Genomic DNA, 21535 nt, shown 5'->3' on the forward strand with positions numbered 1-21535 from the left:
GTTTTAACAACTTCATTTGTTCCCGTCTTTCATTTCTCTCCCTCTTCCTCTCTCTTAACTCAGTATACGTTTTTCAAGAGAGCGTCTTCAAGTCTCTGGAAAGTAGGATGGAGAGAGAGTTCCCCCCTCCTCCCTTTTCATGTTAAAGTTTCCCCACAACACCCTGCTGGGTTTGGCTTGCCTTGAGTTTATTCCCCAAGCCTCCTTTAGGACAGCAAGTTTCTGACCAGGCTGCAAGTGCATCATCTATCGGTGCTGGAAGTTACTCAGTTCAACGGGGGCTGGAGGATCTCCGCTGCCTTTTCTCCTGCAGGTAAGAGGAACGATTGTAATTACAGAAGTGAAACCCTCTGGAACAACCAGAAGACAACTGTTAGCTGGTGCTATCTTTTGTCTTGGGACAAGGTGGTACTTCGTGGATGTGAATGTGTGTCTTGATGATAAAAATAGGAACCACAATTTTTTAGATACTAGAAGGAAGGGGTTTAAAAAAAAAGTCTAAGGATGTAATCCAAACCCAATTTACACAGGAGTGTGCCCCGTTGAAATCAATATCCCATGAATTCTGAGTAGACATGAGTGGAACCCTAATCCCACTTACTCGGGAGTAAGTTCTATTGAATTAAATAGCACTAACTTCAGAGTAGATGTGGGTGTATACCTGCTAGTCTATGTCTAGCCCTGCTTACTCAGGAGTAAGCACCATTGAATTCAATAGGACTAACTTCTGAGTAGATGTGGTAAGGGTAGCAGCCTAGGAGTGGAAACAGAAGGTAGCCAAGCTAATGTTAATCTGGAAAAGTCTAGTGACTTCTATTGAACCAATGAGGAGAAACATCCTAGTTTAATTTTTCCTCCAACAAAATTGTTTCTGGTATAAGAAAACACAGGAGATGTCTAAGGATAGTGTTTTTCAGTGGATGCTTTTTGCAAAATACAGATTTCCCTCCCATCCAAACAACTGCTGCTAAGTCACTAACTGATATGTGACCCTTATAACCAATAGAATAAATACATACAGCTACATTAAGCTATAAATGGGTTGCAATCTTCGCCTTAGGTAATGCCACCACTTCAGCAAAGTTCCACAGTAAAGTAGGCAAAATATAGATTATTAAAGGTTCAAAAGTGGTTTTCACTTGCACTTATAACTAATTACAGTGGTACCTCGGGTTACAGATGCTTCAGGTTACAGACGCTTCAGGTTACAGACTCCACTAACCCAGAAATAGTACCTCTGGCTAAGAACTTTGCTTCAGGATGAGAACAGAAATCGTGTGGTGGCAGCGGGAGGCCCCATTAGCTAAAGTGGTACCTCAGGTTAAGAACAGTTTCAGGTTAAGGACGGACCTCCAGAATGAATTAAGTTCTTAACCCGAGGTACCACTGTATATGAAGCCTTCTTTGGTTTCAACGTGAATGTAAGAACAGTCTGCCAAATAGGAAAAACTCAGCTCTCTTTTAGAGACAGCAAATGTGGGTGCTGTTCCCACTGTCATTGGGGCAAGGGTAGCCAGCATTGTGCCCTCTAGATATTGTGGACTATAACTCCCATCATCCCTGACCATTGGTCTTGCTAATTGAGGCTGATAGGAATTGTAGTCTGGCAATATCTGGCAAGGGTCACATTGTTCTAGGGATATCTTGCAGTATAGAGTTGGTTCGAATCCCCGCGACGGGGTGAGTTCCCGTTGCTCAGTTGCAGCTCCTGCCAACCTAGCAGTTTGAAAGCACATCAAAGTGCAAGTAGATAAATAGGTACCGCTCCAGCGGGAAGGTAAACGATGTTTCCGTGTGCTGCTCTGTTTTCGCCAGAAGCGGCTTAGTCATGCTGGCCACATGACCTGGAAAGACTGTCTGTGGACAAATGTTGGCTCCCTCAGCCAGTAAAGTGAGATGAGCGCCGCAACCCCAGAGTCGTTCACAACTGGACTTAACTGTCAGGGGCCCTTTATCTTTACCTTTAGAGCTGCAAAACAGCTTGAGGCCATCAAATCAAATCCTTCTTAACCTTTCATGTCCAGAACAAGACACGGTACCCAGTTGGGGTCTGACCAAGGCAGACTAGAGTGGGACTATGACTTCCCTTGATCTGGACACTATACTTCTGTTGATGCAGCCTAGAATAGTGTTAGCCTTTCTTCTTCTTCTTTTTTGCTGGCACATCACACTGTTGACTCATGTCAAGCTTGTGGTCCACCAAGACCCCTAGATCCTTTTCACATATACTGCTAGTAAGCCAGGTGTCCCCCATCCTCTTTTGTGCATCTGGTTCTTCCTGCATAAGTACAGAACCTATTGGGTTATGTCAACAATGGCAGTGGGCATGAGAAAAGGTTTCTGTTCTGCGTGATGATTGTCCATTGTCAGAGGTGGTATGCCTTTGTATACTAGTTGATGGGAATTGCAAGAGGAAAGAGCACTGTGTTGCACTCGGTTTCTGATTGCAGGATTCTGGTTGGCCTCTGCAAGAATAGAGAACATGGGTCTTTAGCCTTATCCCACAGAGCATCTCTGTATGTTCTGAAACTGGTAATTTTTGAACTATGTATGTGTATTTTTGTGTATGTGTGGGTTAATAATACTTTATAAGCAAATTCCTTTGTGACTCCTGTTGCTAGTACTGATAGTTTCAGGGCAAACATTTCTGTGCTGCATGTCAGAGCAACATTTGATGTGTGAAAGATGTAGATATTTTGAACATAACTTGTGGCTTTTTGCTGGGAACTCCTCCATAGCTATTTGTTGTGGAATGTTTTGTAGGCAAGTTCCCCTGGAACTTGCTTTTTTTAAAAAGTCTCATAGTCATATTTTGCCTTGAGGCATATGTTTTAATCACATTTTAAATCACTCTCAGATCTTCCCTCACATGCTTCCCTGCTAAGGAAAACATGCCTGAAAGTACCTTTTTTTCAGGATGGGAAAACCCCTTCTTCCATCTCAGAGCTGACAAAGTAAATCAACGTTGTAATTTCCTGCCACTCTTGTTATCTGCAATATGTCCTCTATCACTCTTTTTAAGCCTCCAAACACAGTGCCCAGAAGGGGCTGTCAAAAGGTTCTGCTCAACATATCAGCCAAATTAGGTATTTGCCTTCGATCCTGACTCTGACTTTACAGCCTACCGTTGCCTTTTGTCTGTCTATTAAGATTCTATCCTACCTTTCCTTCAAAAAAAACTGAGGGCAATATGCACAGGGACTATTCCACATTTTTATTGACAACAGCCCTGTGGAGTAGGCTGACAGGAGTCTAGGGTAACTCGGTGATCATTGTGGCTAGTCAGACTCAGGTTTCTGAATCATAATCTCCGTTTCAGGGGGATTATCTTACCAAACCATCTCTCCCCACATTGCCCACCAGATGCTAGCCCACCATAATGAGATTTATAGTTCAAAACCTCTGCAAACCACCAGGGTGGTTAAGGCTGTTCTGACCACTAGACTAGATTGGGTATCACTTTGGGTATGCTCAGGCATCTGAGAGGCAACTCTTAAAAGGCCTCTTCTTGTGATGCTACCTCTGCACCTCCCTCAGAGAGAGTGTAAGGAGAAGGACCTCAGAAAAGGCCAGCTTGTCTATGAGGTGGACCGAGGCATGTGGAAATGTTAAGGGTGGCAGGAGAGGATGTGTTGTTTATTAATATCCTTCCTAACTTGCACTAGCAAGTTCCTTTACTTAGCAGAGTTTACATTCCCCTTTTTACATGCATAACAGATAGCTGGTTGCAGGCTTGTGTAAGCCTCTCACTATTATACAATTCAGTTTGTTTCAGACTGAATTGTACAGTGGTACCTCGCAAGATGAATGCCTCGCAAGATGAAAGAGTTTTCCGTTTTTTGAGTCGTTCCGCAAGACGAATTTCCCTATGGGCTTGCTTTGCAAGACGAAACGTCTTGCGAGTTCTTGCAAGTTTGTTTCCTTTTTCTTAAAGCCGCTAAGCCGTTAATAGCCGCTAAGCCGCTAATAGCCGCTAATAGCTGCTAAGCCGCTAAGCCGCAAATAGCCGAGCTTCGCAAGACGAAAAAACCACAAGACGAAGAGACTCGCGGAACGGATTAATTTTGTCTTGCGAGGCACCACTGTACATTCATGGTAAGTTCCCTTGGATCCCTCTTAAAAGAATAAAGACACCAAAATCTTATTCAAAGTCAATAAAATAAGTTTACTTACATCAGGCAGAACACAGTGTGATCCCTGAAGGCAGACGTAGTTACAAATATGTACATGTGGATCTACCCCATATGGAGGAATGATCCCAACTTCTGCTAGCTAGCAGAGCAGTCCTACCTAGAAGCTGATCAAATGTAGAAGAAAGTGAAAAAGAGATAGGTGTGCTGCGTGACTCATCCTTTTGTTACCTGGACAAGTTAGGTCACACCCACCTTCTATCACATGCAAAAGGAAGGATGCTCCAGCCAGGAGGAACAAGGAAGTTTCGACTGGCTGGACCAAAGATCTCCTTGCATGTCTACTCTAGGAAAACAAGGAATGTTATATTTGACTGCTCCCAGTGGATTACATCCCACAAGCCAGTCACCTTGGGCAGTGGAATCCCAGGGACAGTCCCCTGCCTGGCCCACCCCTTCTGCCCAAGAAAGGAGAAGAAGCAGTTGCAGCTTTCGAGGATATCTCAGCGGCCTCACATGAGACATCACTGGAACCCAGAAGCCACCCCATTAATTAATTCTTGAGGATAGCTGCTCTCTCTCCCTCTCTTTCTCTCTCTGAGAACTTCAGATACAGCTCATTCCACTCTCAAAGTGTGGGATGCTCCCAGGAGTGTATCAGAGGAAAGCTGACGCAGAAAAACTTGGATAATTTTCCATATAACTAAACAGACATGCCAAAAGTGACATTCTTGGCTTCGTCTTCTTTGAGGTGAAGAAAATAAATTGTCACAGTAAACCGGGCTAATGGCAAAATTCTAGGATGTGTATCTCCATCTGGACAGCCCTTCATTCAGATGGAATGAGGACACTTGTTACAGTTGGCTCTCGTGTTTCATAACTTGCCTAATGCTTCGCTTAGTAATTTTCCTCCTGGGCCTGCTTTAATTACACGGTCCCCTGCAGTGTAATTCGTAGAGCTGTTTTTATGTCTTTTTCTGCAGACTCTTCCCAGTTTGTATGGGTAAGCACTTTTTGTGTCCAGTTCCTGAAATTAAAAACTGCATCATTTGGGCTTGAAATTCATTCCCCTCCAACCCGGGCAGGCTGCAATCTTAAACATGTCTACTCCCATTGAAGTCAACGGGGCTTGCTGCATATCAAGACCCCATGACCACCTTCTTCACTGAGGTGCAAATAACTAGACAACACACAGCATATTGGTTTTGGGGATCAAATAAGGCCACAACTTTATTGGTTACATATGTGAGGTTTGACTATAGGCATTCTGGTAAGCAACGGCACATGTCACTCCCACTTGTCTGCTGGGAGTGATTCTAAGGGTTAGCCTGGGGGGGGTGCCCTCTGCCCTATGTCAAATCAGGGAGTCCCCCAAGAGGTCCCCGCTGGAGGAGTGGTTTGGCCCTAGCCCCCGTCTGGGCATTGGACAGGAGTCACTCTTACTGGATCCTTTTAACTGAACACCCTAACCCATGGAGGGGCAGGCAGAGGCTACAACCTTCCCTCTAACCAAAGCTAGGCTTACCTAATGCCTAAAAGTTATGATGATTGCTATGAGGTAGGCGGAAACCCAAACGGTGGTGCCAATTAACCAAGTGGGAAAAATTCCTGCCCTGCCCCTGAAAAGTAGGTGACTGACATTGTCTATAACAAGGTCGTACTATCCAGGAAGAAACCCTAATCTGAGGGACGGTGGGTTGGAGAACAGGTGCGGCAAGAGAGTGACCAAAAGCCCCCACAGGCCAGGCATTTAAACTTCCTCTGGGCATGGTGCCAAGGATCGCAATTGGTTGTTTGGTCCCGCACCCAGGAGAATGCCCCCTAACTCCTGCTGCTATTGGTCCATTTGGCGGCAGGAAGACAGTCTGGCCTGTGATAGGCTGATTTACTAGGGAGGCCTGGGGTCCGCCTGCAAAGCCGCCCACCTGATAAGGGGGCGAACAGTCTTCCCAGAGCAGGGTTGGCCTGTAAGCTTGTACACAGTTACAATGGAGGAAGGCCCATTTTTAATCACTCTTGTTATTGTGTTTGATTTTTCTCTAGCCCGCTTTCTGTTCTATTTTCATTTTTACTCACCTTGATGCCCCTTGGTTTTCTATTACCTTGTTTTTCGTTGGCAAGATTTTCATGTGATTTCCAAATGACTGGCTACAGAAGGCTTTCAGGCTTCCTTATTTTAAGATGAAATCACAGCCCATGTCCTATGAGCTGCCGAAAGGAGGAGGCCAGCAGCAGTGGCCACAGTGAGGCCATGGAGAAACAACAGGATTCTCCATCGCAGCCACAGCTGCCACTCAGGACAAGCGCCAGCTCATCCTCTTCCATGAGCTCGGTGGCAGCAGCACAGGTAGAGGAAACAGGGACATTCTAGGATCAAATTGGAAGCTGAGATGGCTTTCGTAATTCCAGGACTGTCCCCAGAAAACTGGGACACTTGAAGGGTATGGCCTCCCCCTCACCACTATTTTGCAAGGTTAAACTTGGGTGGAGGGCATTCTGGGTGAAATCACTCTTTCACCTTGGTTTTTTGAGATCCTTCTTGCAAAAGGCTCTGAAAGGCTTCTCTGTAAAAGCTCCATAACATGAATTCCAAAGAAGCCAAGGAGAACTCAACCACAACCAAGAAAGAGCCAGCCTGACTGCTATGTAATTCCAAGATCTGCTGTGCTCCCTCAGTTTGCACTATATTTTTTGCTCTGCCTGCTGGTCATCCCCTCTTCTTCCAGAATTACATCTTGGGGGAGACTGAATTTTGTCAATACTCAACCTGGTGGTAGCAATAGCAGCGTACGTGATTCTTCCTTATGGACCATTTTCATGGCTTTGCAAAGATGATGGTTGATTGTCGTTTTGGCCCAGAATTCTATTTCTGAAAGTGGGCAGCACCTGAAGCTCTTAAGCAAGTGTACATCCAGCACAACATAATGACAGAGTTTTGAACTTCCTGCTTTCCCCTCCCAGATTTGGGCAAACTTAGCAACTGCATTACAGACCACATAATCACAGAGACCAGGCCGCTTAATGGCAGATGTCAGAGAAAAGAACACTATACCAAAATAGACTTATGTGAATTGAATTATTTCTAGGTGAAATGAAATATCTGGGGGTAGCCTCCAAGCTCTGGAGAAAACTTTTCATAGCGTGAGCTATTATAGTTGTACCTCTACTTACGTATCCCTCTGGATATGTAAACTTCGGCTTGCGAACACAGCAAACCCGGAAGTGTATACAGACTTTTCAGATTGTGGACGGACCCCCGGAAAGAATTAAGTTTGTATCTGGAGGGTCTACTGTACAGTCATACATCGGGTTACAGACGCTTTGGGTTGCACGATTTTGGGTTGCGCACTGCGCTGAACCCGGAAAATACTGGAATGGGTTACTTCCGGGTTTTGGCGCTTGCGCATGCGCAGAAGCACTAAATCACGCTTTGCGCATGCGCAGAAGTGCTGAATCACACCTGCACATGCGCAGATGCGGCACTGTGGGTTGCGGATGCTTGGGTTGCAAACGTGTTTCCTGCACTGATCACATTCACAACCGGAGTGTCCACAGTACTGACCAAATGGCCAGCAGATTTCATGTGTCCCATGAATGCCCTGTTTAAAATCTTTTGTCACGCAGGATGGGCAAATCCATTTATGCTAATTGCTCTGTTTCTCATTTTCCCATTCTTCGTTTATCCAGCCTTAAGTTTAGTCCTCTACATTCTGTGACCGTTCATGAGGTGTGTGGGTTTTTTTTTTTTTTTAAAGACCTCATGAAAATCCATCAGAATTGTTTTGCAGATTACACGGATTTTTGCAAGCACTTTCCCCAAATATAATCATAGAATCATAGAATTGTAGAGTTGGAAGGTACCCTAAGGATCATCTAGTCCAACCCTCTGCAATGCAGGGATATGCATCTGTCCCATATGGGGATCAAACCTGCAACCTCAGTGTTATTAGCACCACACTCTAACTGAGCCATCCTGCATTGTGCATGTTATTGTCTCTAGTTTGTGAATACTTTTGCACACTTCCCATTAATATGCACATTTTATTTGCAAATACTACGGCTAAGGAACTGCATTGCAAAATTCAGAGAATTGCAAATTTCAAAGGAAAATTGTCTTTCAGTTCAAATATTGCTTTGAGATGTGTAAATTAGGGAGGTCTGCATTAAACTGCAAGTCAATCTGAATGTTTCCCTCTGTGTCCCTCACCCTCTTTTCTCACCCCTCCTATTCTCTTGCAGTGCAAGAGCTAAACTTGGGACAGTTCCAATGTAAGTTTGAATTGACACCTCTACACAGTTTTGGGGAAACCACACGCAGGTGTGAGGCAGGCTTGCGTAGGATGAAAACTGAGGACTGGTGGTTTGGGGCATGTGGTGGAAATGGCACAACATGTGTTTGAGGGGAAATGCATGGGTGTATACAAGATATATTTAAAACCCTGTTTTAAACAGGGTGTGGTTTACATTTTAATTACACACGGCCACACCACTCTTACTGAACATTTCCTGCATCCAAATTGGCCCTTCTGCAATTTCAGACTGGATTGCACTGTGCTGAGCAACGTGGCTAAAACTGGCAGGATTGCATCTTTCCCTATTAGAAGAAATCATTACTGTACAGAGAGCAACCGTGAGGCAAATATAACAAAGAGTCTCTGAAAACCAACAAATTTATCTCGCTTTTTACGGTATTACTGTCTTCAGCCTTCTGTCTGAACTCAGTGTGAGAAGGGAGGTCTAAATATTCTGGGAAAGGATCTCTCAAAGCACCTATTGTAGAAGTTTGAGGACTGATTGAGAGTTTTGGTTTCAAATCTGGTGCCTTCCCCCCCCCCCCGGGTGGGTGGGGGGAAAGGAGGCAAGATTCCAGGCAGGAATTTTGGGCGTTGCCCCAGTAACCCGACTGCAGCACACGCCAGGAAGAAATGTGTCACCATCAGTTGAATGGGGACGTCAAGCGTATCCCCAGAAGCGGGTATAAATGCCTTTACAAAGATTGTTTGTAGAGATCCTTAAACAAAGCAGGGAGGGTTAAGTTGCTGTGGTGATCAGTGGAGTGTGGTGAGAGATCATTTGCTTACTTCAAAGAAGCACACTTTGCATTAGTTAATAAGTTAGCAGCTTTTCTCAACTGGAGAGCCCTCATTACTTTGTGACTGGAGGCTGATGAGACAGTATGAGCAAAATGGTAGCAGTGTTCAAAGTCTCCTGGTGGGTGGGATGGCATGAGAGGATACACAACTCCCCCCCCCCCCATTTTCTCTGATATCTCTGTTTTGCTTAAAAACCGACTTTGGTTGTTTTGGATCATTTACTTACCGTACATAGGAGAACAAGTCAGGTTTGCAAGGACAATGTTTTCAGTTATAGATACAGTTCTATTGGAGTTGAATAAGTTATGCTAAGCTTCCAGGTTTGGCCTCGACAGCAGGTGTGTTAGGAGCAAACTGCCCTACTCCTACCCTTTCTCACAAATGATACTGTCATGAGATTAAGAAAACAAACCTTAAGAATCCACTTACACAGTAGGCTTCCAGAGATACTTGACAATGATAAAATAAGAAGTGGTGTTCAACTGAAAATCTTGTTGGTGGAAAGAATAAAATAGAGAAAGGTGAATTCCTGGATGCCAAGTATTCTTGGGGCAAGTTTGGGGTTTGGGGCAAGTACTCTTTGGTGAAAGAACACCATCGGAGATTTAAAGTCATGAAATATGCAGCAGAGTAAAACCTGCTCCCTAATCCATGAATGCAGAGTTCACATGCTTGGAGATGTACACGAAGACAACTTCTATCCCCAAGATTTGTTTTTGTTGCATAATGGCAAATGGGGAGAATCAATTTCCTCTCTCGTGGGCTTGCTGTGAAGCTGTCAGACTTATGAATGGTAAAGCTCAGCCATTATATAAAAATTATCTCTGTTAATCTGTGAAGCTGCAGTAGCAAATTCTGCAGTAAACTCTGAACGTGGGGTGGTTTTGGTGCTCGGAAACTGGTGCTGTTCATCTTCAGTCTTCAGGCATGGGTAGGCAAACTAAAGCCCGGGGTCCGGATCCAGCCCAATCGCCTTCTAAATCTGGCCCGCGGACGGTCCGGTAATCAATGTCTTTACATGAGTAGAATGTGTCCTTTTATTTGAAATGTATGTCTGAGTTATTTGTGGGGTCTGCCTGGTGTTTTTACATGAGTAGAATGTGTGTTTTTATTTAAAATGCACCTCTGGGTTATTTGGGGGGGGCATAGGAATCCCCTTCAAAATGTAGTCCAGCCCCCCACAAAGTCTGAGGGACAGTGGATCGGCCCCCTGCTGAAAAAGTTTGCTGACCCCTGCTCTAAGGTGAGACAGACTCCAGAATTCCCTGGCTGATGACAATGCCTTGTAATTTTCCTGCAAGGGAAGTATATCCTAAAAATCCACATTAAGCTTCTCCTCCTCCTCCCGTTGTTTTAATTGACCCTTCTGTTCATCACAAACAGGAACTGTTTAACCATGCCCTGTGTTGCTGAGATATTTAAAGCCTATTAAAGTGATGCTGTTTCTTCCGAGCTTCGCTTTAAAAACCCTGAAAGCCCATTTCAGATTGCTTAGTTGTTTTAATGTGCCGCCTTCTGCATTGATAAATCAACAATTCAACATTATCCCAGTTAATGATGATATGTATGTGTTTGTGTGGAGCTAGAGCAACAGAGTCTGTTGATCACATTCTATGGAATTGTAACTAAGAATTCTCCCAGGAAAAACTCTTCTGTAGATTTGGAATTGTTTTACTCAAGGGATGTCTCTTCCCATATCACTGAGACAACTGAAAAAAGCAAAAGAAAACTGACTTCAAGGAAGATTAGGAGGAATGTTTAATAATAATAATAATAATAATATGTTTATTTGTTTTTAAGTGTTTTAACTAGTTGTACAATTTTAATTGTGTGTTTCATTGTATTGGCCTGTGACTGTAATAAATCATTCAATCAGAAGTAAAAGAATGGACAAGAGGAGAGAAGGAGGGAAATAGAAAATGGAACCATATAGCAAGATGGTTAGAATTCCTTCCAGCGAATGTCAGGACTATTGACCGGTCTTTGCGTCAACACCTGCCAGAGACAGGGGGTGGGGGCAAGACGTGGCCAAGAGCCTGTTCAGAGAATGAGTTGTGGTGACCCTCCTTTTGGCTCCTGTGCCAGAGGGGTCAGGCCTCTGCAAAGCTACCAGCATGACAGACTCTTCCATGAATGCTGTTTGTGTAGCAACAAGGGCCTTGAAATCTCAGTGTGGGCTCTTAGAAGAACTTTGTTTTCAGGGAGTCCTTTCCCTGTCTGTAACATGCTTTGCCATAGAAGCTTTCCTTCCTGCTTCCTTCATCTCGTTCTCCCCTCTATCTCCTCTCTAAATTCCAGACTATGAGAGAAACCCAACTGTCTCCTGTTTAATCAAGTGAGGTAACCAGAGGAATTCATGGAGATAAACATGGAAGGTTTTTTCTTCTTCTTCCCCAGATTGGTGCCCTATTCTAAAGTATTGTTTTCCCTCTCTTTCTCTTTGCTGCCTGTTCCCAGACTTTTTAAAATACTCTTTTGTCTAACTATTCCCCTTTAGAGCTTCTGAGAGCTACGGCAAAAGAAACAGTCCGACATATTTGCAATGTACAGAATTATAGAACTCTGTAATTCCACAAAGCTATGAGTTGCCATTGTTATTTAAGTATAGGTTAATTTAACTGGAAACTTTTGGGGGTTGGGGTGGGAGTTCTTTTGTTTTTGCAGATGTTTTCTCTGATCAGGACCATCAAAATAGCTTCAGTTTTTGCTTTGCTTTAGGTGAGATTTGGCAGCAATGCTACCTCTCTCCGTGTCTCCATGATATTTATAGTTGCCAGGCTGGTGACATTTTGGGGGGCCTGGAAGCTTGAACAGTTATGGGAGCTCCTTTGGTGATGACCTTTAAAGCCCTAAATGGCCTCGGCCCAGTATACCTGAAGGAGCATCTCCACCCCCATCATTCTGCCCGGACACTGAGGTCCAGCTCCGAGGGCCTTCTGGCGATTCCCTCACTGTGAGACGTGAGGTTACAGGGAACCATGGAAAGAGGGCCTTCTTGGTAGTGGTGCCTGCCCTGTGGAACACCCTCCCATCAGATGTCAAAGAAATAAACAACTATCCAACTTTTAGAAAACATATGAAGGCAACCCTGTTTAAGGGAAGTTTTTAATGTCTAATGTCCTTCATGATTGTGTTGCATTTCTTTCTATGACATTACTTTTTGTACTTAATTGACACCTTCTACACGATTTAAGATGCGATCCATTACCCATTTAGGCTGGAGTAAGCCCCATTGAACTTAGTGAGACTATCTGACTCTCCATCTGACTATCTGACAACTATCTGACTTTTAGAAGACATCTGAAGGCAGCCCTGCTTAGAGAAGTTTTTAATGTTTGATGTTTTCTTGTGTTTTTAATATTCTGTTGGGAGACGCCCAGAGTGGCTGGGAAAACCCAGCCAGATGGGTGGGGTATAAATAATAAATTGTTATTGCTGTTGTTGTCACTATTTTTTTATTATTATTATAGAAGCCAGGACTGGGTAACGATTGTTATCTTCCTCAGTGGGCTTGGTTACAAAACCTTTACAACATCTACGCTACTAAATCTCAAACTTTGAAATATAGACAACAACAAAAAAGAATCAATTTGAATTGTGTGACACAAATTGGGTATGCTAGACTCTTAAAAAAAAAAGTGATGTGGATCAAAGTTGCTTCTGGGACCCCTCCAGGGTTAGGGCCCCTGAAGCTTAAGCTTCTTTCGTTTTATAATAGGTTTGTCCCTGACAGTGCAGGGGTAATTATCACCACTACTAAGAGCTGCTGCAGCTGTATTATCCAAAGAGCTTGCTGAGCAGAGAAGCAGGTCACATGCGATAGAGTCAGATTAGTATATATCTGGTCTGTGTCAATCTCACACGTGTTCATTCATAAATCCATTCTGTCCTGATTCCATATTAATCTGCATTTAGAAACAAAGCAAGCACACCCACAACTGCATGTAGCACACAATTCTAGAGTTGTGACCCAATTTCATCAGGGTGTAACGCTCAACTCGTGTGACTCTCAGAGGCATTTGCTGGGCACTAGGTGAAGGGTGCTCATCCAGAATTTGCTGTCGTGGTATAGTGTGCGACTACAGTTGATGGAGACACAATTGTTCTTGTTGTTGTTTGCAGTCTGACAGCCACTGAGCCACAAATGTAGCGCCTAGGTCAGCGGCCAAGAAGCCAATGTTGCATCAAGTGATGATTTGAATGAAATATTTTTTATTTATTTTTAAATCTCCATGTCAGGCTTATTTTCACAAGTCCCCCACATTCCCATCTTGCTTCTTGATCTTGACAAAAAGCAAGTATCCCCCCCCCATTTCTGCTAAAAATACAAACAGTTGTTGTATATCATATTAGTAGTAGTAGAAGTAGTAGTATACACTCCAGGTTTCCTAAAGCAACCAGCACATAAGCACATAAATATGGCAATATGCTTAACTGTATAAATGTGCTTCATATTTATAAAATTATATGGTAGAAATATAGTACAGTGGTGCCCCGCAAGACGAATGCCTCACAAGACGGAAAACTCGCTAGATGAAAGAGTTTTCCGTTTTGGAAGTGCTTCGCAAAACGAATTTCCTATGGGTTTGCTTCGCAAGACGACAATGTCTTGCGAGTTCCTGCTGGGTTTTTTTTCCTCCCCCCCCTTTTCTAAGCCGCTAAGCCGCTTATCAGCTGATCCGATCAGCAGATAAGCCGCTATAAGCCGCTATAAGCCGCTATAAGCCGCTAAAAGCCGCTAAAAGCCGCTAATAGCGCTAATCCGCTAATCCTTCAATGGGCTGGCTTCACAAGACGAAAAAACCACTAGACGAAGAGAATCACAGAACGGATTCTTTTCATCTTGCGAGGCACCACTGTATAGCACAAAGCTTGTGCGTTTTTATGCATTACACATGTAATACGTGCATTGTATGTATTATATTTGCACATATCACATGTACCGTATTTTTCGTCCCATAGGATGCTCCGTCCCATAGGACGCACCTAGTTTTTTTGGAGGGAAATAAAGGGAAAAAAATTTCCCTTTATTTCCCCCCCAAAACCAGGTCGGGGATGCGGATGTCTTCCTGAAGCCTGGAGAGCAAGAGGGGTCAGTGCGCACCGACCCCTCTCGCTCTCCAAGCTTCAGCGAAAGCCTGCATTCGCCCCATAGGACGCACCCAGATTTCCCCTTCATTTTTGGAGGGGAAAAAGTGCATCCTATAGGGCGAAAAATACGGTAACTTTAATTAGTTTAAGACCATTTTTAATATGGAATTTTAAATTGTTGCAACATTCCCTGGGGCCTAATGATGAAGGGCGTCTGATAGCTTGAAATAATAATGCTAATGATAATTTTGTCTATAATTTCGAGCACACTTTATTTACTTAACACATGCATATCACACCTTTTTCCTCCAAAGAGCTCCAGGGGGTGTACATGGTTCTCTCTCATCCTCATTTAATCCCCACAACAGCCTTGTGAGGTAGCTTAGGCTGAGAGACGGTGACTGGCCCAAGGTCAAAATCTTCATGGCTGAGTGGGGAATTTGAACCCTGTTGTCCCAGGTCCCAGTGGGGCACTCTAACCACTACACTACACTGGCTTTTATACGAACCAAACCAAAAACCTTTGGTGATGCATAGGTAGCTCTGACCAGGGCCGGCTCAAGACATTTTGCTGCCTGAGGCAAAGGACAAGATGGCCAGATTTAGGTCTGATAAGGCCCTAAGCTACTGAAGGTAACAGGGCCCTTTATATGTCCAGCTGTCCTTTGTCAACAACAAATTGTCGCTGCTTTTTGTGTTGAATATATGCTATATGGTTATCTAAGGACCTAATAGGTATCTCAAGCCATCTGCCCAGGTTGCCATGCAACCAGTCCCTGCAGAATGTAGGCACCCTATATATAGAAATGAGCAAAACAGTGATATTTTAGGGAGCAGGCTAGCAGGCGAGGCCCATTACTTACATCATAGGAGCCAACACAACACAAAACACTGTTGCTGTATGTACAGCAGGTTTTATTTTATTTGTTTTTTATCTTACATTTTGGAAATGTACATCCAGGTTTTTCCCCCTTTTAATTTTTTTGGGGGCCCCCAAGAGAGTGGGGCCCTAAGCTACAGCTTGTTTAGCTTATACGTAAATCTGGCACTGCCTGAGGCAAAGGACAAGATGGCGCCCTTCCCCAAAGCATATGCAGAGAGACGACTTGTCCCTACAGTATCTGCCACCTGAGGCAACTGCTTCACTCTGCCTCTTCATAGGGCTGTCGCTGGTTGTGACATGAGGGAGCAGCAGTCCACTGTTGGAAAGCTTGTTCAGATCAGAACCACCAAATTCGCTGTAGATAGATGATAGATAGATGATAGATAGATAGATAGATAGATAGATAGATAGATAGATAGATGATAGAGATAGATGATAGATAGATAGATAGATAGATAGATAGATAGATAGATAGATGATAGATAGATAGATAGATAGATAGATAGATAGATAGATGATAGATAGATAGATGATAGATAGATAGATGATAGATAGATAGATAGATAGATAGATAGATAGATAGATAGATGATAGATAGACAGACAGACAGATAGATATTAGTGTATTGCCCATAGGTGAGGTGCCCTCAAGCATCTCCTCATATTTTGCCCTTTATAGGGGAAACAGGCAAGTATCCCCCCCCCCAACCAGATTTAGGCCTGTTGCTCCATCGCTCTTCAATTCCTATAAAAAGGCATGACACACTGGCTCTTTCATTAACACAATCCTGTACTGCGCTAAAAAAGAAAAGGTTAGATTTCATCCATGGAGCCAGAATAACTTCCTTGCCGATATAAAAAGCATGAAGCGATTGGCGTGTGTGAAATCTGTTTCTTTTTAAAAGCCCCTCACTTGGGAGTTTCAGGATCTACTGCGAGACGGGAATAAAGGGTGGGGAAGCCCCCTCCCCCCAAGAATTTAGCTTGTTCTTTTAGAAGGTTTTTTTTTGTTGTTTTTGTTTGTTTGTTTTTTGCATCCCTTAACATTCCTGAGATATGTTGCCCAAACTGGACAATATAAAGAAATCAGCTCCAAATTGACTCTGATTTTCACCTAAAGAAGAACTATGAGATTAATAATAATAATAATAATAATAATAATAATAATAATTTACACCCCACCCATCTGGCTGGGTTTCTGCAGCCACTCTGGGCGGCTCCCAGCAGAACACTAAAAACATGATAAAACTTCAAACATTAAAAACTTTCATAAACAGGGCTGCCTTCAGATGTCTCCTTAAAGTCTTCTAAAAGTCAGATAGTTGTTTATTTCCTTGACATCTGATGGGAGGGTATTCCACAGGGCAGGCACCACTACCAAGAAGGCCCTCTTTCCATGGTTCCCTGCAACCTCACTTCTCACAGTGAGGGAAGAGCCAGAAGGCCCTTGGAGCTGGACCTCAATGTCTGGGCAGAATGACGGGCGTGGAGACGCTCCTTCGGGTATACTGAAGTTAGGAAAAATGTGTACTAAAATCCTGGTGAATTTTCAAGAGGGTTTTTTATTCAAAATGTAAATGTGGCAAATATTGGAGAATTTCAGATTGAATTTGAGACTGGAGAAAATGAGAAATGGAAGGAAACTGATTTTGGCACCTTTCCCACCTAAATCAAAATATCACCTATCTACTTTGTCATTAAATACTGCATATAGTGAAAAGAACACCGGATAGCTCCCCGTATTAAATGGTTTGGAACAACTTGTTTTTTTTAATGGACAGGTGAATGGTGATTCAGGTGTGAACATATTTGAACACTGGTAGTGGTTTGGGAACTGGTTTTGGATGCATGTTGAGGATATACTAGTGCTTTTCTAGCTCCCCAGCCAACTACTGGTGATCGCGGAGATGTTAATATATATGGAGAATGAAAAGGTTGAGCTATTTTCTTTCCCTGGGGACACAAAAGCTGGGCTGAGCACACTCCAGGGCATTTAATGTTTAGCCTTTAGACTCCATGAGTCTGTCTGCTGCAGGCAAAAATACACCTCCAAAGTCTCAGCTGGTCCTTGCTCTGGAATTTCAGGGCTGCTAGGGGGAGCATTTATAGCTTCTCTGAAAGCCACCACATCTACACAAGAGATCAATGTGTGTGAATTGCAACCTGAGCATAGTGCAGGGAGCAAGAGATTGATATCGGTTTTCTGGAAGGGCCAGACTGTGGGATGTGATCCACGGGTAGCAGTCAAGTACAACATTCCTTGTAATGCTGGGGTGGACATGCATGGGAATGTTTGGTCCAGCCAGTTGAAACTTCCTGTTCCTCCTGGCAGCACTTGGAATGTCCCCCATATGGCGTAAATCCACATGTTGCTATTTGTAACTTTAAGTCTTTAAGCCTGCCTTCAGGACTGACAATGTGTACTGCGTGAACGTGAGTCAACTTACTTTTTGTTGACTATGAATAGGATTGTGGTGTCTTTATTCTTTTAAGAGAGATTCAAGGGAACTTACCAGGAACATACAATTCAGTCTGAGGCAGATTGAATTGCATAATAGTAAGAGGTTCTAATGAGCCTGCAACCAGCTTTCTGCTTTGTGTGAGAAGGGGAATGTAACTCTGCTACATAAGGAACTTGTTGCATAAGTTAGGAAGGTTCATCAATATATCCTCTTCTGCCATCCTTAACATTCCCACACCTACATCTCTTGCTTAGTTTGCTGCTGGATTCACCTCTCTATGGCACATAGCTGTCAACTTTTCCCTTTTCTTGCGAGGAATCCTATTCGGAAGGGAATTTCCCTTAAAAAAAGGGAAATGCTGACAGCTATGCACCAAAACTACAGTGGTGCCCCGCAAGACGAATGCCTCGCAAGACGGAAAACCCGCTAGACGAAAGGGTTTTCCGTTTTTGAGCTGCTTCGCAAGACGAATTTCCCTATGGGCTTGCTTTGCAAGACGAAAACGTCTTGCGAGTGTTCCAATTTTTTTCGCCCCCCCCTTTCTAAGCCGCTAAGCCGCTAAGCCTTTAATAGCTGCTAATCCGCTAAACCGCTAATAGCGCTAATCCGCTAAGCCGCTAATAGGGTTGCTTCGCAAGACGAAAAAACTGCTAGATGAAGAGACTCACGGAATGGATTAATTTCGTCTTGCGAGGCACCACTGTATCTTGCTCCTTAGTCATACAACAGCTAGACTGGGAGTGGCCACTGAGACCATATAACACCAGTCCTGAAAGACCTATGTTGGATCTCAGTATGTTTCTGAGCACAATCCAAAGTGTTGGTGCTGACCTTCAAAGCCCTAAACGGCCTCAGCCCAGTATACCTGAAGGAACGTCTCCACCTCCATTGCTCAGCCCACACACTGAGGTCCAGCTCTGAGGGCCTTCTGGCGATTCCCTTACTGCGAGAAGTGAAGTTACAGGGAGCCAGGCAGAGGGCCTTCTCAGTAGTGGTGCCCACCCTGTGGAACGCCCTCCCACCAGATGTCAAGGAAATAAAAATCTATCTGGCATGGGGCACCGGGGCGCCAAGTTAAGGAGGGCTCCAGGGAAGAGGCAGAGGCTGAACGCGGTGTCTCCCATCATCAGTTCCCGCCCTTGCCACCTCTGCCGTTCCGTGCCGAAGCAGCGCCGCACCCAGAGCCTCCATCTGCGGTGGCCACCGCAGCACAAAGCTTCCAGCTGAGCTGGGAGGCGCCATGTCCAGCCTCTGCCTTTTCCCTGCCGGAGGAGCCACCCTCCAGCTGCTGCCCGCCTCCAGCCCTGCCGGCAGTGCCGTCCTCCCTAAAAAACTCGGGGGGGGGGTAGCAGCGAAGGAAACTTTGCACCACGGCGCTGGATATGCTTAAAACCTCTCTCTCTCTCTCTCTCTCTCTCTCTCTCTCTCTCTCTCTCTCTCCCTTACTCTCTCTGTTTTGTCCCCTCTCCCACTATTTTAATCAAGAGAATTCTCATTATTTTACTCCCAAGAGCATCAGAAGCAGCTTGACACTGCCCCATCTTACAAAGCCTTCTGAGTTTAAACTCTCATTCTGGTTTCCGTCAGACTTTTCCTGTATCCAGTAGCAGAGGAAATATCCTGTCTGCTATGATGGGTAGTAGATCTTCTCAGTGGCTTTGCTATAAAAACGAGCATGACATGGAAGCCAACCTTGTGATGTTTTTATTTGAGCCAGGATTAGGGTTTTCCAGAATATTAAACACCAGGAATTGTCTCATGGATTATGGTGCTGCAACTCTGTTTCGGTGAGTTAGGCAGCTTGCGACTAGAAAAAGAGTTTCAGATCTCATGATGCTGTTTGGACACCTTGTGGAGAATTGCTGGACTACACCCAGTTAGAGTTCCTATCTGCTAACATCCATTTAGAATGCCACTATATCATGACTAAGGACTGGGAACAAAATTGACTCCATTTGCATTTAGAGGTGAACTTACCTAATTTTCACTTTCTGAAACAAAGCCATCTTTCTGAATTGACACTTCTTTGAGGTTAAGGGGTGATATGATAGCCATGTTCAAATATATAAAAGGATGTCACATAGAGGAGGGAGAAAGGTTGTTTTCTGCTGCTCCAGAGAAGCGGACACGGAGCAATGGATCCAAACTACAAGAAAGAAGATTCCACCTAAACATTAGGAAGAACTTCCTGACAGTAAGAGCTGTTTGACAGTGGAATTTGCTGCCAAGGAGTGTGGTGGAGTCTCCTACTTTGGAGGTCTTTAAGCAGAGGCTTGACAACCATATGTCAGGAGTGCTCTGATGGTGTTTCCTGCTTGGCAGGGGGTTGGACTCGATGGCCCTTGTGGTCTCTTCCAACTCTATGATTCTATGATTCTATGAATTTTGCAGTTCTCAAGTAATGTGTATGAAATGAATATACTAGGGGAAATGTGCATAAAATGAATATATTAGGGGAGTCAGTGACCTTGATAATTTTGGTTTCCATTTTCTGAACCTTTCTAGACTCTACAATATCTTTTTAGATGTGAGGTGATCAGTGAATCTTTAATTCCACTGCCTCTTCTACCACCTCTGTTTTTCTCTGCTACGCCCTGGGCCTTCTTCCTTTCCAGACTCTTTGATCATGGCTACACAGTGCACTCATTACAAGGTCTCTGGGCTCTGGTGTCTGGTTTATACACTGAGTAAAATGGGATAACAGCTTCTAGAAGTACTGGAATGGGTTGCTCAAGTTCAGATGGGGAAATTACATTAAAACAAACAAACAGAAAACAGATTCAGATAGAAGAGGTAAAGGGCGTGTGGAGAAGCAGTCAGCCACTTGTAGCTGGACTATGTGCAATCTAATTACATGCCCTACAACATCCTGGGAACAAAATTTGGGATGCTCCTTTTTACAGTTGTACCTTGGTTTTTGAGCAGCCTAGTTCTCGAACATTTTGGCTCCCGAACGATTAAAGCCCATAAGTGACTGTTCCGCTTTTCGAACGTTCTTTTGGAAACCGAACATCCGACAGGGTTCTGCGGCTTCTTATTGGCTGCAGGAGCTTCCTGCAGGTAATCAGAAGCTGCGCTTTGGTTTTCGAATGCTTTGGAAGTCGAACAGACTTCCGGAATAAGAATAAGATCCACCATTTGACTATTGATTCAAAACCTCAAAATGTATTTTATACAATTGACTTTTTATTTCTATTCTTTGTATATTGTATTGTTGTTTCATTGCTATGGCCGATGGCTGGTGCAAATAATGATTCATTCATTCATCCTGGAACAGATTCCATTTGACTTCCAAGGTAAAACTGTATATTCTGAGCTTTCACACTTGCATGGGAGTGCGAGACCAAAAACACTCATTTTTTTTGGTCTTGGGAGACCAAAGAGTGAGAGGCTTTCATTCCGGCGCAACCCAGTTGACTCATTCCAGAATGATCATCTTTTGGCCTTGTGCACTGGTACAAGCTCTGGACCAAAAAACAGGACATTCTGGGATCCAGCCAGAAGCTTATTGGCTTCTGTAATTCCAGGACGTCCTGCTTAAAAATTTGGTGGTTGAGCGGTATGTAGTTGTCCACCATGTTCTGCTACACATGTAGGCCCAGCATGAGCCTTCAAGCCTGACTTTCATATGTCTCCGAATACCAGTCACTGAGAATCAAAATTTGGACTTACTGTAGCTCCTGCTTGGATCTGGTTGGCCACTGGAAGAACAGGATGTTGAATTATATAGGTCTTTGGCCTAAGTCCTTATTATGTTCTTAATCAGCTCCTATTCTGCCTCTTCCACTTCCCTACATCACCTCCTATTTACAGCAATACTTCGCAGAAGAAACTGTTTTTATTTTTTATTTTATTTTGCAGGAGGCACAAAGATTTA

At 43.9% G+C, this 21535-nt stretch overlaps 1 protein-coding gene across 1 annotated transcript in view; it reads left to right on the plus strand.

Annotated features, from left to right (window-relative positions):
- The first annotated feature begins 207 nt into the window (after positions 1-207).
- Positions 208-21535, plus strand: part of COL22A1 (collagen type XXII alpha 1 chain) — a 185145-nt gene continuing 163817 nt past the window's right edge. Inside the window, exon 1 of the mRNA XM_083516504.1 lies at positions 208-313. The gene's annotated coding sequence lies outside the window, so the exon portion shown is untranslated. The remainder of the gene's footprint in view (positions 314-21535) is intronic.

The sequence above is a fragment of the Podarcis liolepis genome, assembly GCF_965112155.1.
Source record: "Podarcis liolepis genome assembly, chromosome: 8".
In the NCBI taxonomy this organism is placed as follows: Eukaryota; Metazoa; Chordata; class Lepidosauria; order Squamata; family Lacertidae; genus Podarcis; species Podarcis liolepis.